At 44.0% G+C, this 20,424-nt stretch overlaps 1 protein-coding gene across 2 annotated transcripts in view; it reads left to right on the top strand.

Moving 5' to 3' along the window:
- Window positions 1-20,424, top strand: part of TRIO (trio Rho guanine nucleotide exchange factor) — a 353,804-nt gene that overhangs the window by 22,640 nt on the left and 310,740 nt on the right. The window lies entirely within an intron of this gene.

Here is a 20,424-nt window from a genome sequence, read left to right as displayed (position 1 = left end):
TGTGTGCTGTGAAGAGCCATCAGCACCAGCCTTCCGCCCAAGGGGTGTAATGCAGACACGTTCTCTTTGAGTCAGACTGGTGCTCTTGCCTTACCTGATTAAGAGTCATTTCTTGCTTATGGAGGGCGGGACCAGTCCCTCCCATAAGTTCTCTTTACTGATGATTGTGCTTTTTATCTATAGATCAGAATCCACTGATAGTCGTGTGATGCTGGGAAGCCAGAGCAAATCAGGAGAGGAAAGACTATGGAGGGATTTGCAAGCTGGTTCTTCACATTTATCTGAGTGTAGGTACCCTTCAAGAAGTTAGTCATGTCTGGCGTGATCCTTGGAAAAGTTTGTAGGACTCTGCCTTACGTTTGTAAAATTGAAAAGAACCCTGAATAACTGTGAAAACTGGCTGTGTTCACAGGTGTAAACATTCACAGCATCACACCCACTGTGCCATCCTGAAGTCAGTGAAACGCTTTGTCGCTGATTTCATGGGTCTTATCATCCATGAAAAGTGCCATGTGCTTAATTCATGACCAGGTGTTCTGTACTGTTAATGTAGCCTAATGTGAGACACACACTTTATGTGTACCCTGGCGTCCCCTGAATGGGGAGGTCCCACATAGGTGAATAAGTGGACGCAAATATGTTATTCATAGTTTTAGAACAGGAGATCCTCCGATGAATCCGAGTATTTGGCAACAGAGCGTGGCCTACACAGCTTGATATAAATCTGTTCATTTTTCCCTTGTACTAGATTTTGAAGAGGGTGAATTTCCAATTTATTGTTTCCCCATAGTAGAAAAACAGGCTTTTGTGTTGTTTTGAGCACTGTTCTCTAGCACCGGAATTGCTTGTGTGTGCATATCTTTCCCTCTTTCTGATTGGAATGCTGCCCTTTGAACTAGCCTTCCGTTTGTTTGAGTTATTTGGCTTCTTTGACTTGTTGGTGGGCAGCAGGGCTTGTGAGTTCATTGTTATTTGCAGTAGACATATTTAAATTCATGCTCCTCTCGGTCCACCTTTTTCATTTTAATTACCGATCTACCCTTAAGCCTGATTTTTTAAATAACTTGTGTTGAAGTGTTGAAATGCAAATTCATTGTTGGAAGTGTCACTAAGAAATCGGAGTCTGGTGTTCCTATCCTGGGTCAGGCCCTGGCCTTTTCCCCAGGGTGAAAAGAGCAGGGAGGCCTTGCCAACGTTGCCACCCAGATCCCACAGCCAATGCTGGCGGTCAGTAGGTGACCTCTACAGTCAGTGTCCTCAGAGCCACTACTTACAGGGTGAAACTTTTGACTCCTACTGTTTGATTTTTACTTTTTAGTTGGGTTATGTGACGTGAATGCATGGATTAAGTTTCTTGTTCTTTGTGTAGGACAGAATTAAAGGGAAATTTAAGACATCCTGGTCTGCTTTTGTTCATCACCTCTGTTATATTCTTAATGGGTATTACGACTGCCTTTTCTTTCATTCTTTTATAGTTGGGAAGGCCCCCAATTTTATTTTTACATCATGTTCTTCTCTGACACAGTTTTATTTCACAGTACAACAGTTACATTTTTAATAAAGTGTTCCCACATTTCCATATTCTTTACTTTTGTAGGACGATGTCATTTTTGATGATCACTAATTGGTATGTCTGAATATCTCCCTTCTGACTACAGGTATAAATAGTGACTAAAGTGAGAGATTTTGTTTCAGAGGTGGAGATTTTGGGTTACTGCTCTGGCTTTACTGCTAACTCCCAGGAAATAACCTGCCCTGTTTTATGAATTCTTTATACATGGGCTTCTGTTGTGGGTAGCTATCAAGTCTATGACATTCTTAGTTTTATTTGATTGGACCGCTTGAGTTACTATCACAAAGTGCCTCTCAGTGAAATGCATTGTAACTTGTTTGTGTTTATTCTGTGCAGTGGTGGTGGTAAAGTTGTTATCTAAACTTCTTAAAGAAGATTTTTCATACTGGCTTTACAGTGAGTTCTTTAAAAAGGGATCTCCCATCAGTAGATTCAAATCTATTTTTGGAGAATGAAAAGTGATAAGTACTTGATGGTACTGTAGGATTAGCTTGGAAATATCTGTAAGTTGATAGTCCATGGATCATACAATTGTTTTGTCACCAGCTGTCGAGTGATTTGGTAATTAGATAAAGCATTTTCTTTATTTTTCTTTATTTTTTAATTTTTTTAACATTTATTTATTTTTGAGACAGAGAGAGACAGAGCATGAACGGGGGAAGGTCAGAGAGAGAGGGAGACACAGAATCCGAAGCGGGCCCCAGGCTCCGAGCTGTCAGCGCAGAGCCCGACGCGGGGCTCGAACTCACAGAACGTGAGATGGTGACCTGAGCCGAAGTCAGATGCTTAACTGACTGAGCCACCCAGGCGCCCCTAGATAAAGCATTTGTGATTATTAAACACAAATGGTAGTCAATTTTTGTAGGTGAAAGAAAAAGCAGTTGAGAAAAGCAGGACTCCAGGTGATTACCTGGAAAGCAGGTGAGGTTGGGGAGAAGCAGGAGGAGGAGATAGGAGGGTGGCAAGTTGGGCCATGTGTTAGGTACGTAAGGAAATGCTTTATGGGACTCATTTACACTCCTGGCTGCATTCTCTGTAGTTTACTACAGAGATTAGTAGTTTACCGAACTACTCTGTAGTTTACCGAACCAGAGATTACTGTTCTTGTAAGATGCTTGGAAGGTTAGTTGGTTAAGTTTCATATGAGACCTATATGAGGGAGGTAATAATAGAAAAGTTCTTTGTGATAGCTTTATGAGGGATATAATATTTAGTAACTTTTTAAAATTAAAAAACTACCTTCAGTGAAAAGAGTGTAGTAATTTGTATATACTGTGGTTAGAAATTTTTTTTTTTTTAAATTGAGATGTGCTTTTGGTATTCTAGCTAAATCCTTCACCTTAACCATTGTTTAAAACAGTCTTTAACTTTTTTTTATTCATTCATGCATCAAGCATCTATTGAGTACCTAGTGTGTGCAGTCACCAAAAGTAAAACTTTTTTTTTTTTTTTTTGAGAGAGAGAGAGCTGGGGAGGGACAGAGAGAGAGAGGGGGTGGGGGGACACAGAGGATTCAAAGCAGGCTCCGTGCTGACAGCACAGAGCCCATTGTGGGGCTTGAACTCATGAAATGCGAGATCATGACCTGAGCTGAAGTTGGGTGCTTAACTGACTGAGCCACCCAGGTGCCCTAATTTGAAGTTCTTAAAAGAGAATATTATGTATGTAGAAATACATTTTGTCACTTTTCAACCATTCGCATTTGCATCTTTGTTTCAATTTGATATACAGTTTCAGCATTTGATGAAATAAGGATGGAATCTTAGTAGTTTATGGTAAAGAGGAATTGCTGGAACTCATCCCTGTTTCAGCATTCCATTCCTTCGTGAAATCAGAATCATGAAGCTATTTTGGGAAAGGGTTGGAAATTCTTATAATCCTAGAGTATTAAAGATACCCAGACTGTCCAGAAGACCCAACCAAGCCTGATTTGCTCAAGAAAATAAGTCCAGGGGCGCCTGGGTGGCTCAGTCGGTTGAGCGTCCGACTTCAGCTCAGGTCACGATCTCGCGGTCCGTGAGTTCGAGCCCCGCGTCGGGCTCTGGGCTGATGGCTCAGAGCCTGGAGCCTGCTTCCGATTCTGTGTCTCCCTCTCTCTCTGCCCCTCCCCCATTCATGCTCTGTCTCTCTCTGTCCCCAAAATAAATAAACATTAAAAAAAATTAAAAAAAAAAAAAGAAAATAAGTCCATGAAACATCTGGTTTGTTACTGCTTCAGTTTGCATGACCACAAAGAAAGAACTGACTTATGTTCAGCAAAAACTGTACACACAGAAAATTATACCCTTATAAAAGAAACAAAATATTTTATAATAGTTCGCCAAAAATATACTGCCCTTATAAGAAAAGGCCGTTGGCTAAGTCTCTCATTGGTCGCTGTAAGTAATCATACTTTTGACTAAAACTCTTGGAATGCCAACCTAAAGTTTTCAGTATTTGAAAGACAAAGATTGCACCATTTAGGGTAATGCTGGCTAGCTAGACTTTGTAACATCTGAATGTAGACCATCAGCTGAGAAAGCGGAGGCCAAAATTAGACAATCTGAATTATTTAGGATGACAGAAGACACAGGCAGGGTTTGGCTAGGAGCTCCTCTTAAGTCTGTCATATCACTTGGTAGAGAATAGATAGAAATCACCCACGGAGGTACAGATAGGTTGCTCCAGAATAATTTTTTTTAATGATTTAATTTATTTTTTTAAAGTAATCTCTACACCCAGCATGGGGCTCAAACTCAGAACCCTGAGATCCAGAGTTGTGTGCCCTACTGACTGAGCCAGCCAGGCGCCTCATGCTCCAAGATAATTTTTAAGTAGACCCTCAGTATATCTGAAATCTGATGAGGATTAAGGACTAGTTCATTGCTGTTCCTGGATATTCTTTAGTCTGAGGCTTCTTCCCTCCTCTTAAAATTAGAAAGCAAGAAAGAAATCAGCTTGTTGCTAATTAAAAGCAAAAACACTAAACATCAAAGCACAGGGGTTTTGTTTTGTTTTCCACATATAAATGAGAAGTGTCTGTCCCTGTGACTCTTGCCCTCATCTAATGGGCAGCATAAATATAAAGCCACACACTATCTGTACATCTTGGCTGTCTTCTGAAAATACACTGTAAAGCTGCCCAAATAACCAGCGGTGGTTAAGCTTAGGTAAGGCTACTGCAGGAAAGTGAAACAGGAGTGTGTCTGCTGATACTCCAACATCATTAAAGTGTAGATACCTCATGTACTTCTTAGAAGGATGCTGTTTATATTGCTGCTAATTATGGGAAAATAAGCTCTTGTCACTGTCAGTCTATATTGATTTAGCACTCCGGTAGCTGTGGTTTTGAGTGGTTTGCATGTGAGCAGTTACATGCCTAGTTTGGCAAATATTTTCAGGGCCTGACTCAGTTAAGGCTCTTTTGGTTGCTGGAGCAAAAGGGGAATTTTTCATAAGTATATGGGAGCCCCCAGTTAACCTGAGGGAGGGAGGGGGTATGGATGGCCTCACCTTCCCCCCAGGAACAGCTGGTAGTGGGTGGGAGCTGGCCAGCTCGGAAACAGCTTCTCTGGTTTGTCTCTGTTTCCCATTTCTCCCTGGGCCTACTTTCTGTCTGTCTGTCTGTCTACCTACCCAGCCAACTTCACCCTCACTTCCATAGTGCCTGGAGAGATTGACCGGCAGCTCTAAGCAGTTGGTCAGCTACAGTCAGGGACACACACAGGCCTGCCACCCGAGTCCTTGCCAGAGAGAAGATTTCTGCTATGGAGTATGTGGCCCCCTGGGTAAGAACTTGTTCTTGGGTGACTGTCTGGAGACAGTCCGTCCAAAGGTAGAGATCAGAAAGCCAAATAAGTAACAAAGTGTCTAGAGTGGGAGCGGTCTGGAGACCCATGAACTTGGATGGGAAAGAAATTAATTCCATCTTTATTTTCACAGCTCTCCAGCTAAATACAGTATTTGCTTCTACTGTGAATGTCATGTGGTAGTTTTAGCAGTGCCTGTGATGTGTCTCCAAGGGATATCACAGATGGTTTCAAATTGTTACAGTTACAATGTCTCTCAAAGTATTGTTCATGCTAATCACTACTTCAAAATTAACAGTAGTTACTAGACTGCTAGATCTTTTTACTTAATGTAAAGAAACATAATACTTTAAACTCTTTTGATAACTTTAAAAAGGGGTTTTCTGTGTAAGTTTCTATATTTTGTGCGTTTGAAAACACTATTCTGAGAAGAGATCCATTAAGTTAGAAATACAGTACTCCTAAAAATTGCTAGCTAGAATTGAGACTGCTGTTTTCTCTTTATGGCTGTCAGGATCCAGATGTTTTCTAGAAAGGGTTTTCCAATTTCCTTCCAATTTTCCCTATTCTTAGAAGTCCTTTCTCCCTTTCCACAATTCTTAGTTCCTTTGATCTTTTAAGGGCTAGTAATGGATTCCATTTCTTGTTTGTCTTTTACATAAATCGGATTCTTTGGAGCTGAAGATTTTAGATTATTATAGTATTTCTTTTTCGACCTTTGTTTTATTTTATTTTTTTAAGTGGCTCCATGTTCACACGGGGCTTGAACTCACGACCCCGAAATCAAGACCCACACGCTCCACTGACTGAGCCAGCCAGGTGCCCTAGATTATTACAGTGTTAAAGTTTAGAGATGATGCCAGGAGAAAACTAGATCTTGAAACAGGACATCAAAGTATGGAAGCAAGATATGTTTTACAAGCCTGTGTGTCTCAAGATTAGGTATGATGAAAGTTCCCTTGAATAGTTTTAAGTGAACTAATTTTATCATACTGAAAGTTACATGAATATTTTGTAAACTCCCTCAGAATGATAACGTAGCCTGACTCATGTAGTGTGCTGTCAGTCCATTTAGTATGAGCTCAGCATAATTTATGAGAGTCATGGAAATAAATGTAAAGGATACTTAGACCACTGTGTGCTGGGTTGGGGGAGATGAAGCTTATGAAAGAAAAAGTTCACAGAATGTCATGTTACAGTAAAAGTGTCTCTGTTTGCATCAGAAATACTGACAGTGAAGAACACCGGGAAGTTAATGCATTTTGGGATAATGAATATCAAGCATAGCTCCTATTTAGAACTACAACTTCTTATAAAATAGGGCTTAAAAATTTCCATTCATGCTTTTACAGAAGGCTTTAAAATTTAGGTATGTTGAACCTTCCAAAAATAACATTTTTTTACTTAATTCCAAATAAGCCGGGATTGATCTCGAGGTTTTGAGTTCAAGCCCCACGTTGGGTGCAGAGATTACTTAAAAATAAAAGCTTTAAAATATTTTAGTTCTCACAAGACTATTTTTAGATAGGCACAAACAGCCCATTCAGGATACTTTGTTTGTGCACACCACTTTCTGTATCAGGACTGTGCCCTGGAGTTTGAGAGAGCTGTGGGGCAGAGGATTTATTCTGGAATTCATTTGCATGTTGGAAACAGCTTTCATAAATAAGTTGCCATGTTTACGTTTTGTTTTCAGTGGCTTGTATTTCACAGGTTTCAAGGTCTCAAAGTTTAAAGGTCCCATTTAAATTTTTTTGTAAATGTCATTTTCTTTTCTTTTTTTTTTAATTGTTTTGAATGTTAGAGAGAGGGAGAGAGAGAGAGCGAGAGGCAGAGGGGCAGAGAGAGAGGGAGACACAGAATCTGAAGCAGACTGCAGGCTCTGAGCTATCTGTGCAGAACCCAACACAGGGCTTGAACTCATGAACTGTGAGGTCATGACCTGAGCCAAAGTCCAACGCTTAACTGGATGCTTAAGCGACTGAGCCACTCAGGTGGCCCTGTCATTTATTTATTTAATTTTCTTTCTTTCTTTCTTTCTTTCTTTCTTTCTTTCTTTCTTTCTTTCTTTCCCTTCCTTCCTTCCTTCCTTCCTTCCTTTTTTTTTTAAATTAAAAAAAATTTTTTTTAAAGGGGGGCAGAGGGTGGGGCAGAGAGAGAAGGGCACAGAGGATCCCAAGCGGGCTCTGTGCTGACAGCAGCGAGCCCAATGCAAGGCTCAAGATCATGACCTGAGCTGGAGTTGGAAGCCACCCAGGTGCCCCTGTCATTTTCTTTTTTAAATTGAAGTGTAGTTGACACGCGGTGTTATAGTACTTTCAGATGCACAGTATAGTGCCTTAATTCTGTACATTACTTGGAGATTACTATGAAGAGTGTAGTCACCACATTTTAATTTCTGATAATAACGGGGATATGAGTGGGTACCTTTTAAATGACATTTTTATTCTGAAAAACAGATCTTTTTAATGCCATACATTTCTGGCATTTGTGTGAATTTCGTGTTAATTCTTGGTGTCTGATTGGCCTGAAATAAGCACACACTATCATTGCACCTTCCTTGCTGGACCTCCTGCCCAGAACCTGCAGATTTGAGCAGGCCAGGATTCTGACACTATTAAGCGTGCTGCCTCTGGTTGACTGGCAAATGGAAAATTAAAACGTAAAAGGAGAAGCACAGCTAATGGAGCAGGAGAGGGAGAGACCGGAAGAAAGAAAGAAAGAAGGGAAAGAAGGTAAATATTGCCTGACTAACTGGCTTCCCTCTCCTGGCGGGGACCCAGGACGCCCTGGAGAGCAGGATTGCTCCCCTGTGTGGGGAGAGGCCTCCTCCCCTCAGCGGCTTTGCTGGGGTCAGGCACGCAGGAGTCCTTCCTCCTCCTGATTGTGCTTTGTCATCACTGAGTATTTTGGCTGCGGGAAGGAGGAGCTGCTTTGCATCTGTATGTAAATATAAGACTTTCCCTGGAAGCTCCCCAGGCCCATTATGGCAGATGAAACACAAAACCCAAGTCAGCCCTGGCTCCCCCATAGCTTGGCTCTGTTTCTGAACCACCGCAAGGGTTTTATCGATGTTGTCTACTTTTCCATTTTATTTATATTATATTATTTACCATTTACTATTATAGGTTACTATGTGTTTTGTGTGGCTTATTTTTATTTTCATTGGTTTACAAATACTCTTACCAATGATTTTCCTAGTTGATGAAGTAATTCTTTATTTCCCTGCTTCTTTTAACTGCTGTTCCCTAAAACTGCCTCTTTCAGGGCAGCTTTCGCTTGGCCTGCAGTGCTGTGTGTTTACCAAGCAGAAGCAGTGAGAGAGCTGTGTGCGAGGTGCTAAGGACCACGCAGCAGAGAAAGCCAGAGATAAAAAGGGGGGTCATTGCAGGTGGCACAGCGATGCTGCCACTTCACGGCGAAGACAAAGTGAACAAAGTTCAAGTTGACTGTTGCAGTTATTGCTGAATTCAACTGGAGAAGCCCTGGGTGGTTGGAACACCTTGTGCTCCGTGGTGAGCCCCCACGACCCTGCTTGATGTTTCAAAGGTGACAGGTGTTGTCAAATGTTGGTGCTTTCTTAGCTAGACATTTTTTTATTGTTAGGCTGACCCTGTGGTCCAAACAGAGATGCTTTGGAGAGTGAAAGGCAGTGTTCCTGATAATTATTCTAGAACAATGGGTGTAACTGGAACCGTCCCTGTGGACCCTGGATATGTGCTCACTCAACTCAGTGACCACAGTTTTATAATTTCTGTACATAGAGGGCGAGAGGCACGCTAAGATATTCGTGATTCCCAATGATGAGTGTTTCATGGCTCATTCCTAACTTGAATAAAATGACATTTAATTCAGTATTGGACACATAAAGGCATTGACAATTGGCCGAGAGGAGTAGTCAGAAGAGATGATGCTGAGTCAGAGCTCCTGTCAATAGTGGTCTGTTTAAAAACAGACCTAGAGTACATTCAGAGAGCCCCCCTACCCCCTCCTTGAGTGGTTGAATTGCGCATTTTATGTGTGAGCTAAGTGTGCCTTGAGCAGTGAATCAGGATTTGTCAACACTGGGGGACCTGGCGTGCATCCTACCCTTCTTTCCTTGAGCTCAGAAGGGGGGCTTTGTGCTGCCCTCTCCCTCCCTAATCACAGAAGAAGGGTGGTGAAAAAGGCTTTTTAACTGCGTTCCTGTTTTGAATGAGCCAACTTATTTTGGTCAGAGTCCGCTCCCCCTCTCCTGGCCTGCCTGCCTCGACATCCCCCCCCCCCCCCCATGGGTCTGGTGTCCCAGAATGGGGGTAAAATCCTGTTTAGCAGCTAGATTCCCTGAGTAGAACCCCCCACAACTGCTTCACTGAACATTAGAGGAATTGTTCTGTATTTGGTCTTAATTGTTCTGTAATGCTAGGTGAAATGCATTTTTAACCACCTTAAAGTAAGAACGTATTCATTCTACTTTTTTTGCCTTCAGAATTCTTCAGTAGTATAAGCATTAAGATAAATCAGAAGTAATATGTGTTAAAACATATCTTTTCCTTACATTCTGAAATTTTGTACATATTGTATATGGTTTTGGAAGGTATGTTGGGTAAAGTAACCATTAACTGGAATATAGATATAGTCAAGCTTGTACATTATAGTCCCTAGTTTTCTGGTGCAGCCTCTTGAAATAACCTAGATAAAAAAGCTGGTTACATGCTGATATTTTCAGTCTGTGTGGCCTGAATTTCCAAACTGATCATTACATACTGCCTGCAGCTTTCTATTCTCATTGGATTAAAAAAAGATTATTTTGAAGGGAATGGGGCAAAAGAGGGTAACCGAGTTTACCACTCTGTTTTCTTTAACTGTGCTAAGAGCATTGAGTTACATGGAAACTGTCCATGTTTTTACCTAAATAAATAAGGCTTGCTTAAACAAAACAAAACAAAACAAAACAAAAAAAACCACCTAAATTGGACTTTTGTAAGAATCTCATTTTTAGCTTTAAGAAAAAAAATCTCAGAAGTAGGACATGTTAGAACTGTCTTATCTTTGAGTATGAGAATCCAGGTAGTTTTAATTTTCTTCTAAAATCTATTATTTGAGTTGGCTTATTTTTCTACATATGCTAAAATATTTAATTTTGTCCAGTAAAATTTTCCAGAAAAAAAACTAAGGTATAAAAGACATGGAAGAAAATGGTGTCAATACACGTTTACTTTTGGAGGTTTCCTTGGTTCCATCATACGGATTATAAAACAAAATCAGTGGAACATGACAATGCGTTTTTCGGTTTGATTCTTCTGTTGTGTCTCAACCTCTTGCCGTTGGCAGCATGTGTAGCTAACATGACAGACTTTTCCTAAGTAATAAGAAAGGCGTGTTCATTAAGGGGCATAGAATGAATGTTGGTATTTTCTACAGATACCAGATTGTTCTTAGATGCCTTCAGATGCCTGAGAGGACACCCAACAGGAGACCGCTCCGTTATTGGCCCGCTTCAGATTGTGTTAGTGCTTCTAAGGGTTTGGGTGTTCGTCGGAACTGGAGGTGGGGTGCCAGTCCGTTCTTTGTGGACCCTGTGGGACAGCGGGGCGCATCAGTCTAACGTGGGCGAGCCTGGGAGCTAGTTACCCGTCCCCGTTTACTGCCATCCTGCGGTCAGCCAGGCTGAGCATCTACAGTGAGCCTCGCGCCAGCTTGTGAAGAAGGGTGTGGGCAGGTCTGTGATCGGGCGAGGAGAGTTTCTGGGCCAGGTGGTCCTTGCGATGGCGCGTGGGACCACTCGCGTGGGGCCCACGTCCGCAGTGGGCAGAAATCCGTTCTCGAGGGCCGTTTTGCGGCACGCTGGGACTACGCTAGCTCCTTCTGCCGCACCTTGCTTCACACCAACGTCAGGAGTCTTCACAGGCCGAGGCTTTCAGCCCAGAGTCTGAGTGGATAGATGGATGGCAGGAGCAGTAACTGGGCAGAGTGCAAAGAACGGGAAGTCCGAGGGGAGAGCGTCGGGTTGTGGCTCCGCAGGGCGAGGCATGGTAGCGTGGGAACTGCTGTCTGCGGAGCATGTGCTCCCTGTAGGGTGAAAAACGAGGTTCCACATCTGCTTTTACCTCTGTGCGGAGCCCCCGAGTGAGCCTTTTATGTGTTCCGTCCCTTGCCCCCCCCCCCCCCATCTTGCCCCGCCTGTGTGGATACTGTTGTTCTTGTCATTGTATTGAGGAGAAGCCTATAAACTGAGGCTCAGAGACATCAACCCAGTTCCTGTACCCAAGGTCACGAGGCAAGCGGGGATGGGATCTAGAACTGGCCTCACTCTGAAGCTTCTCGTGTTCTCTTCCTGCCACTGTGGCGTCTTCCTCAAATGTTAGTGTTTCTTCCTGCACGTGGGCGGGAACGTGTCTGAAGAGGTCTGACCGAGGGGCCGTCTGGCACAGAGGATGCGTACGTGGAGGTTCCTGCCTGGGTAAAGCAGCCCGGGGAGGAGAAGGTTCTGAGTGCCGAGCAGACCGAGTCGGAGGGGGGCCGTGGCTCAGGGCTGGTGGGTGGAAACAAGGCCGCTGCTGGCATGGCGGAGCCCTCCCCAGCTCGAATGGGCCTGCAGTTCCCCAGCACCCGGCCCTTCTGCGCCTGGTCCTGGGGCTGAGCGCCCTTCCCGCACGAACTGGCTGGAATGTGCGATCGCTGGAGGTAGGGGTGCACCCGTGGGGACATACCGTAGCCGACGGGGTTCCTTTGTCAGGGACATCACGGTCGCCTGCATTGTGTGGCCTCACGCGAGGGGGGCCAGAGCGAGCTTGCGTCGGGGACACAGGGCAGGTTTCAGAGACTCCCTCCTTGGCACAGATGTCCTGGGAACACCGAAGGTGGAAGTCTTTCTTGGGGTTTCCCTTATTCCTGATAGATATGAGTGGTGTCCAGTTTTGCCAAAAAGGTTATTTTGGTTTGTGATCTTTGGACTGTGCGTGCAATTTTGTAATTACAACCTTTTAGGGAAATTTGCCCGATTTTGGCTTCGTTTTCAAAAAAAAAAAAAATGCCATGTTTTTCTCTTTCCACTTGTATCCTTAACAATTTTTGAGGGCTCATGATAGTCATACAGTTTAAAGGTTAACATGTGAGGCGGATTTTCAGGAAGAGTGGCCTTGGGAGGCTTCCTGTGGCAGGGGCCACAGGGGTGGATGGAGATGCTCGGCTCGTTCTCTGTCGCGGGCAGTGTCCAGAGCGGGTTTCTTGAGCCCCAAGCAAAGACGGCAGTGAAGTGAGGCGGCCTCATGCCTTTTGCAGGCCCGAGGCTCAGAGCGCAGTGGTAGGAACCACACGGGCCAGAGGGCTACCTCCAGCTTGAGAGGGAAGACGTTCCCGAAGAGAAGCAGAAGCTGTTAGGTTTGCTCACCGCGTCCTGTATTTTTACTCTCTTGTCCCTCTTGTCCTACATCTCAGCACTCTTTAGGAGTTGAAATCTCGTTCCCTGAAACTTCACTTGTTCGCTGTTGTGGCCGATGGTGCCCAAACGTTCAGAGCTGCAAGAGCTCTTGTCTGCTGAGCCTTTCAAGTGCGTGAAGGTGGCGACCAGGACCCTCCTGGCCTCATGCTCTTTCTTTAAGCATCCACACTTTCCCTCTGTTCCCTCTGTTCCCCAGTAGCTTCCACACTTTGCACCGATGTGGGTCACAGGATCCCAGGTCTGACCTTTGTGAACCTTGCAGAGTACGCACTGCTCCGACCGGTTCCTGTCGGAGCTCCGGCTCATGGAACTCTCCGGAATGCCTGGTGGGTTTTCTGTCTTCATCTCCTTTCCTTTCACCCAGGTTCCTTCCCAACTTTGTATTTAAAGAAACTAGTATTTTGAATGTAAATGTAACTCCGCACATGTCGCTGAATTTCATCTTTTTACTTCAGTTATTCCAGTTCAGATCGCTGGATAGTATGTATTCTTTTCCTCCCAACACAGCAGTAATTTCTCTGAGCTGTGTGGTCTGCAGATCTGAGAATGGGACTCCTCTGCCTTGCTATTGGGGTGCCTGCTGGCAAGCTCCAGGGAAAGGGGCCATCAGTGAAATGTGTAGGCACCTGCTGTTTGCTGTGTCCCTGGCGCTCTACCTCCGGCTCTGTGAGACGTGGTGCACGTTCTACCAGACGCCCCCCTTTGACTTTTGCCGATACTAGCCTCGACCAGAACAGCACTTTGGTCCCCTGGATTTTACGAGCAGTCCCTGGATTGCCTGACGGAGATGCTTCAACTTTGGAACCGACACACATCTGATAGAAGCTGTTGTGGAAGTTGGATGGAACAGTGACATTTTGAAAGTGAGCAGTCAGTCATGTTTTAGAAGTGATTGGCTTGTTAAATACTATGTGATTTCTTCTCACTTGCCCATAGGTATGGCTAAAAGTCTCCCTTCTAGTAAGAGAGAGATGACTGAATGGTGTAAATTTTATGCCTTAATTTCGATAAAGACTGAAGTATAAGAATTAGGGACAAGTTTACATGTAGGAGCTTGGTCTGAGAGAAAATAGCACTAATTAAAAAGGACAGTGTTAAACTTCAGGTGCTTTTCTCTATGATTAAATCTTACAAGATTTCTACATTTTTTTCTTCCTAGGAAATTACCTATTGGAAAGTTCACTTAGAATTTACGAATTTACTCAATTTCTCCTGAAAGGTGAGGTGCTCTCTTGGTATGAGTTTGGAGTTCTGATGGATTTTTTTTAAGTTTATTTATTTATTTACTTATTTTGAGAGAGACACAGAGAGAGAGAGGAGGGAGGGAGGGAGGGAAAGAGAGAGAGAGAGGTAGTGGCAGAGAGAGAGAGAGGTAGTGGCAGAGAGAGAGAGAGAGAGAGAGAGAGAATCCCCAGCAGGCTCCACTCTGTTAGTGCAGATTTCACAAAGGGCAAGATCATGACCTGAGCCGAAATCAAGAGTTGGACGCTTAACCGATTGAGCCACCCAGGTGCCCCATCTGATGATTTTTTTAACCCTCCCCCGATCTTCTAGGGGACTGATCAGGACGATGGGACCACATACTGCTGAGAACCTCTGCTTTGCCATTTACCTCCTTCTCGAGCAGGGGTGACAAATGCAGGCATGCTCCTCCCTCCGGTGCCTGGCTGCACAGCATCAGTCCTCGGGGACACTCTTGCTCTGAGCCAGGACAGTCTCCTTGTCCCTCTCACCTGGACTTGAACAGAAGTCATAAGCTGCGGTCGTAATGAAACTTTCTTAATTTCCCTTGACTGCAAGCCATGATGCACAGTCTCTGAGCCCCTGCAGTTCTGTACTACTTAATTGTGCATGTGTGGTAATTTTTGTGACACGTGACTTGTCTTACCTCTCTGTCAACCAGATTATGACTTAAACAGGATTGTTTTCTCTCCCCTTTCTTCAATAGTAGAAGTCAAGTAAATATAAATAATGAAAAAATATGTTCTTAGAAGCCTTTTTTTTTAGAAAAACTGTTATAAAGACATCAATGTATTAAAAAATGTAATGTGCTCTTTCAGAAGAATTAATACAGCCCTACAAGTTACTAGTTTAAACAAAGTATTACTTGTTACATATTACTTTATTTGAATGAAAAACTCCCCAACACCCTCAACCCTAAAGATACCCTAAATGATTAAAAATAGAAAAAACTTAATCCATCACAGCTATTGAACCATCAGTCTCATCCCCCCACCCCCACGATGGCATCGGTTTCAGACCTGAGTGGAGTGGAACTTAACACAATCTCCCTTTCTTGTTCACTGATGAAGGCACTAGGACACCCAGTTACAGCTGTGGCCATTCCTGGCTGCACCTCTCAGGGTCTCTAGAGCTTGTTTGTTGGTGAACTGGGGTCCTATGGGACGCTGCCAACTCTTCACCTTAGACAGTGACTGTTTTACTCTGAACGCATTTGTTTTTAAAAACTATTACGCAAGAGGATATGGCTTATAAAGGAAAGAAGGATTCTACAATTAAAAATACATGGTTCTCATTCCAGCTTTCCCTGTGCTCTACGGTTTATTAATGAGGACTTCTCGTTGACCTTGACTTCAGAGTTCCTAAGCCAGACGGGCAGTCGTCCCACAGCATGCTGCTTGTTCGGATGGCTGGCTTGCATGTGTGCTAAAAATTCAGCCGGTTGCTAATGGCATGCCTTGCAGACTTCATCCTTTGGGGATTTTGAGATGTTTTTGTTAGAAGAGTTGTGCTGCTCACTGTAGCAGCGGTGGCAGTGTTTTGGGAGTTGAAGAGAATACTGCACACAGTGTGTGTGTCCCCTCAGCAGAAACACAACCGGCAGCTGCTGGCGGTGCTGTGTCCCGTGGCTGCAGGGCTGTCCCCTGCTCCATGGCCTCCGTCCAGTCTTTGGGTCACAGAGCTTCGATTCTGCAAGGGGCCTTTCACTGTCGTCCGATCCACTAGAGGCACTTGACGGTGTCGTTGAGGCTGGGAACTTGTGCTTTTTGTCATGTTGAGAAAACTATAAGATGTCAGTGTATTGGAACGGGTTTTCATTTGCTTAATGGTAGCTCTCTATTATGATTCAGGAATTCATTGCTTTGGGGAGTCCTCGTGCTAAGTATTTATGTCCTCATATGATTAACACATGTGCACTTTAGAGGAAAGGTTGCATCTTAGCATCTTAGAAATGCTCCCGGAATAAACTTCTGTTGTAAAAGACTTGTTCTGTCATGGCTGCTTTCAGCACATACTGTATGTGGAAAGTTCTTGGTGTTTCAGGAAAATATTTAAGTTAGGTTAGTGGGAGTGGGAGTGGACCCTTTGTGGGTCAGTTTTCGTGTTGCATTCTGATACCACTGTGCTTTTCCTGTGGTTTCCGTGTTTTTCTCCCATCAGCTGTCGTCTTCCTAGTCATTCATCATTTTCACTGTTCTGAATCCTACCTGGAGATCAGACTCCTCCCGTGAGCAGCCTGCTTTCATTGGCAGCCTGTTCAGTGAGGCAGGCACCTGTGCCAGGCTGGGCGTGTGCAGGGTCCATTCTGCCGAACCAGCCCCCAGTGGCTCACAGACAGTACTGGTTGTATACGGACCCCAGGACTGAGTCATTACAGCCTGTTTGTGTAGCCTGTGCCCTGTAGCCTTTGGTTATTCAACGTTGTTACTTCATAAAGCTTGTTTGTAATTTGAAATATCGTAATTTTCTTTTGACTGTTGGGTTGCGGGTTTTGAGTGTGTGATTGCAAAAACACCCAAGGGGTCATGAGTTGATGAGTGTAGTGAAGTGACAAATACAGGCATTCCAAAGGGGGAAAGATCATTTATTTAAAACCATTAGTGATAATTATTTGTAGAAGCTGCAGTGATTTTCATTATGATTTAAAAATTATCAGCTGCTTTTGGCCCATATACTTAACATTTCTTCCCAGTGTTCAGTACATAGGATTTTTACACCCACGATTCCTCTAGTTTAGACTTTCACGGCTCTAATTGGGTCATTGCTATGAATTCCAATGTGTATACAACTTATTCTAAAAATTTGTGATCAGTGCTATTATGAGCCCAGTATCTATCTGTATCAGAATCTGAGGTGAGGAGTAATTGTAGATACTGTAACTTTCAGAAATCTTTGTGCATCTTTCAATACAGATGTTTATTTAATGTATTAACATCTCCTTTCCCCTCCCAATAAAAAGTTGTTATTAAACATTTAGTGCATCCTACATTCTGTGGCATCCTGAGTCAAGTCAAGGAGATAAAAAATTGGTTTGTTAAAATGATTGTGCTTTAAAGAAGGCTGAAGCGATCTGTTTATTAATCCAGTCCTGGGAGTGATTCTCAGGCAGATGATTACTAGATCGTGTGTGTGGGTGACTGGGGTGTCTGGATTTCCCTAAACTGGGTGTTTGCCAGATTGCAAAGACATTTTAATCATTTTCACTGACTGAATCCAGAACACCTAGATCTTCCCTCTTTTTCCCCATAAAATTAGGGCTCCCCTCTCTGTCCCCCCTTCTTCTGCATCCTTTTCTCTCTTTTCCTAACCCCTAAAAAGGCTAGTAGTGAGTGTTCTCAAACTTTAAGCCAAAACAAAACGAAGTTGTGAAGGATTATAGAAGAGCCTGGTCCTGGTGTTTTCTTCCAAATTGAATCCTGGTGACTGCTGACATCAACTGAAAAGTACATGAAAACACTGGCAGTGCATATGCTTCCCAGTCCTGAATGGGGTAGACGTTCTGTTCGTGGTGGGCCAGCTCTCCTGAACAGCTGAGACACACGGCCAGCGTACAATTATTAAACATGGCAGTGAGAACAGGTGTGCTGGGCTCTCAGCGAGCTGCCAGGCCCAGATTGGCCAGGACGCCCAAGTGCAGAACTGTTCACACCTGGCACTGCGCTACCCTACCCGCCTTTTGTGCGCACCAGTCCTGTGACCCTGGTGCTCACCTGCCTGTGCATCTGTCTCCCGTGCGCAGCTGCTCTGTGCGTAACCGCCCCCTCCCATGAATACCCCTGCCATGAATACCACCCCTCGTGCACCTGCCCTCTCCCGTGTGTACCCACAGCCCCCGAACCCCCTTTGCACCTGTCCCCGTGTATACCCGCCTCCGTGCATCCCCTCCGTGCATCCCCACTGTCCCCCCCCCCCCCCCCCCCCCGCGCACTTGCCCAGTGTATACCTTCCTCATGTGCGCACCTGCCCCCTCCCGTGCGTACTCACTGCTCCCGACCCCCCTGCGCACCTGCCCTGGTCCCGCGCCTCCCGCGCCTCCCTCCCGCGCCTCCCTCCCGCGCCTCCCTCCCGCGCCTCCCGCGCCTGTGGATGCAGAGACGGCTTCCAGCCTGAGGAGCAGGGAAGAATTGGTATCGCTGATCTCGTGCGAGACACCTAGGAAGGGGCGAGGAGGTGCTAAAAGATGAGTGGAAACAATGATGGGGAGAAGACGGGGAAAGAGACCAAATTGATGGGAAGATGACTTCTGGGGTATGTGGGGAAGATTTCTTTTTCAAAAATTTCGAGGCTGATTTACTTAGAAGTAAACTTGCCTGAATTTGGCTGATTCCAGACATGTATTTTCACAACAAATTTAAATGAAGCATTTTTCTTACTGCCAATTGCAAAAAAAGCATTTGGTTATGTACCCTTAACTTTTGCTGGGTAGGTTGTTAAGCCTTTAATTTAATATCACTAACATTTTATGTTGCCTTGTCTAAAATTATGAGTGTACATTAAGCACTTCATGGCCAATAATAGAACTTTTGACAGGAGATATAATTGTCTGTAATGTTTGCTTGCTGGTTTATAGGACTTGTTATAGTTCTTTACATTTTTTCCTACAGGTGATTGGAGTTAGCAGAGAGCATTGGTGTTGCGTTTATATTTGGCACACTGTATTTGCAATGCTTTGACAGGATAAACCAAAGTGTGGACAGTTGGGGAATAATCCCATAGCCTGAGTGTATATCTGAAGAAAATCTAACTGCAACACGCAGATCTTATTCCTCTTACAAGTGGTTGATTTCTGTCATTTGTGTAGTGAAGTAGACGACTTGTTTCCTTGGTGATTCCTTGAAACTTCTGAAACCTTCCTTAATGAATAGAGACCGTATAGGTGGTCACCGTATGGGGTGAGAGATGGGGGATGTGAAGTTTTTCTTTCAATCAGAGAAGACTGTTTTGTTGTTCTGAATATTTCAGCCCGGGAAGAACTGCTGGAAAAACTGATTCCTAGTTGTGCCCTAGTAAATGCTTTCAAAATATTTTTTTAGGCAGCTTGGGACCAGGGAGGTTTGAATAGCTTGTTAAACAGACTTTTAAGAGCTAGAACCAATTAGCACTACTGAGTAGTGTTTAAATGTTGACTAGATTCATAAGACTATGCTGGAAAATAAATTGCAAACTTGAGTTAAGTGTGACATTTTAAGTAAGCCTTTGGTCCTTAAAATCACTTTTCCTGAGCTGGAGATGAGCCAGCTTCTCTCTTGTTTTTCTTGCCTAGTCACCAAGTTTCTAGAGCACCAGCTTTAGGCTGCCCCCCCCCCCCCCTTCAAATATATTCCTTTTTTAGAAATAAAAGTACCTGGCCTCTATGATACATAACTGTGAGTCATCCAATGGATATTAGAGAACTAAAAAAACATGCTTCAAGATAGTTTTTCATGTTGTTCCAGAGCAGTCTAAATTTGGACTCATTTGAAATTGAAGCGAAAGGTTGTATCCTTGGTGCCCTGATGGAACATTCTGGTTGATGGGTCTCTGAGTTGCCATGGAGCGGGCAGGGTCAGCCTCACCTGGACAGAGGCACTGGGGTTTGCTTGCACTCAGCTCCAAAGGGGTGGCTTGTCATTTGTAGCGTCTGCTGTTTGAGACCCTTGCATGTAGAGCCTCGTGGTTTTGTCATGCCAGTGAGAGCCAATACTGCTTTCGTGGTGGATAAGTCCATGGTTAAAATTTGATATAAATGCTTAGCAATATTTGGGCAAATTGGAGCATGAGTGCTCAGTGATACCAAGTGTGGGAAAGTCAGGAGATTTAGATGTTCCTCGGTGGAAACAGGCTCATGTGATGAATGGGACCTCCGTAGTGGTGTGTGGGTGCCAGTCTTGGTCTTTCCTGTGTATCTAATTACAGTGTCCAAATGCAGTAAGTTGGGAAGTACTGGAGTGGATTATGTGCTATTGCTTCCCCACCGTTTCAAAATGCAGTGTTTGGTATTAGCGAGGACTGCAGATCTGTCCAACCAGCAGTTAATAGGGGCAAGAAGGATTTTTAAGGCAACAAGTTACCAGGTGGTTTTTGTTGGTGGTTGATGCTCTAAGGTGCAAAGAGAATTGCCATTCCCTCTGTGTTAGCAAGAGAGTGTAAACGTTGGCGCCATGGGGTTTGTTTGGCTCGCTTTACTGCCCATAGTCCTTAGCACTGGCATCTGATCGGCTCTTGGTCAGGGTGTACCTTTGAATCTGTGTTTTTGGAAGTCGTCCCGAGGAGTGTGTACACTACAGTCAGTCCAGTGTAATCTGAGCAGATTATGTTCTTTCGTTGTTAGAGTTTCTGAATTTATGAAGAAAAAGTGGACATTTGGATTGGGATTTGACATTTGAATCTTTATTTAAAATTCCACATAGAACTCCATT

The sequence above is a fragment of the Prionailurus viverrinus genome, chromosome A1 (assembly GCF_022837055.1).
Source record: "Prionailurus viverrinus isolate Anna chromosome A1, UM_Priviv_1.0, whole genome shotgun sequence".
Taxonomy (NCBI): Eukaryota; Metazoa; Chordata; class Mammalia; order Carnivora; family Felidae; genus Prionailurus; species Prionailurus viverrinus.
The sequence above is the reverse complement of the archived record's forward strand: the minus strand, read 5'-3'. Positions and strand labels throughout refer to the sequence as shown.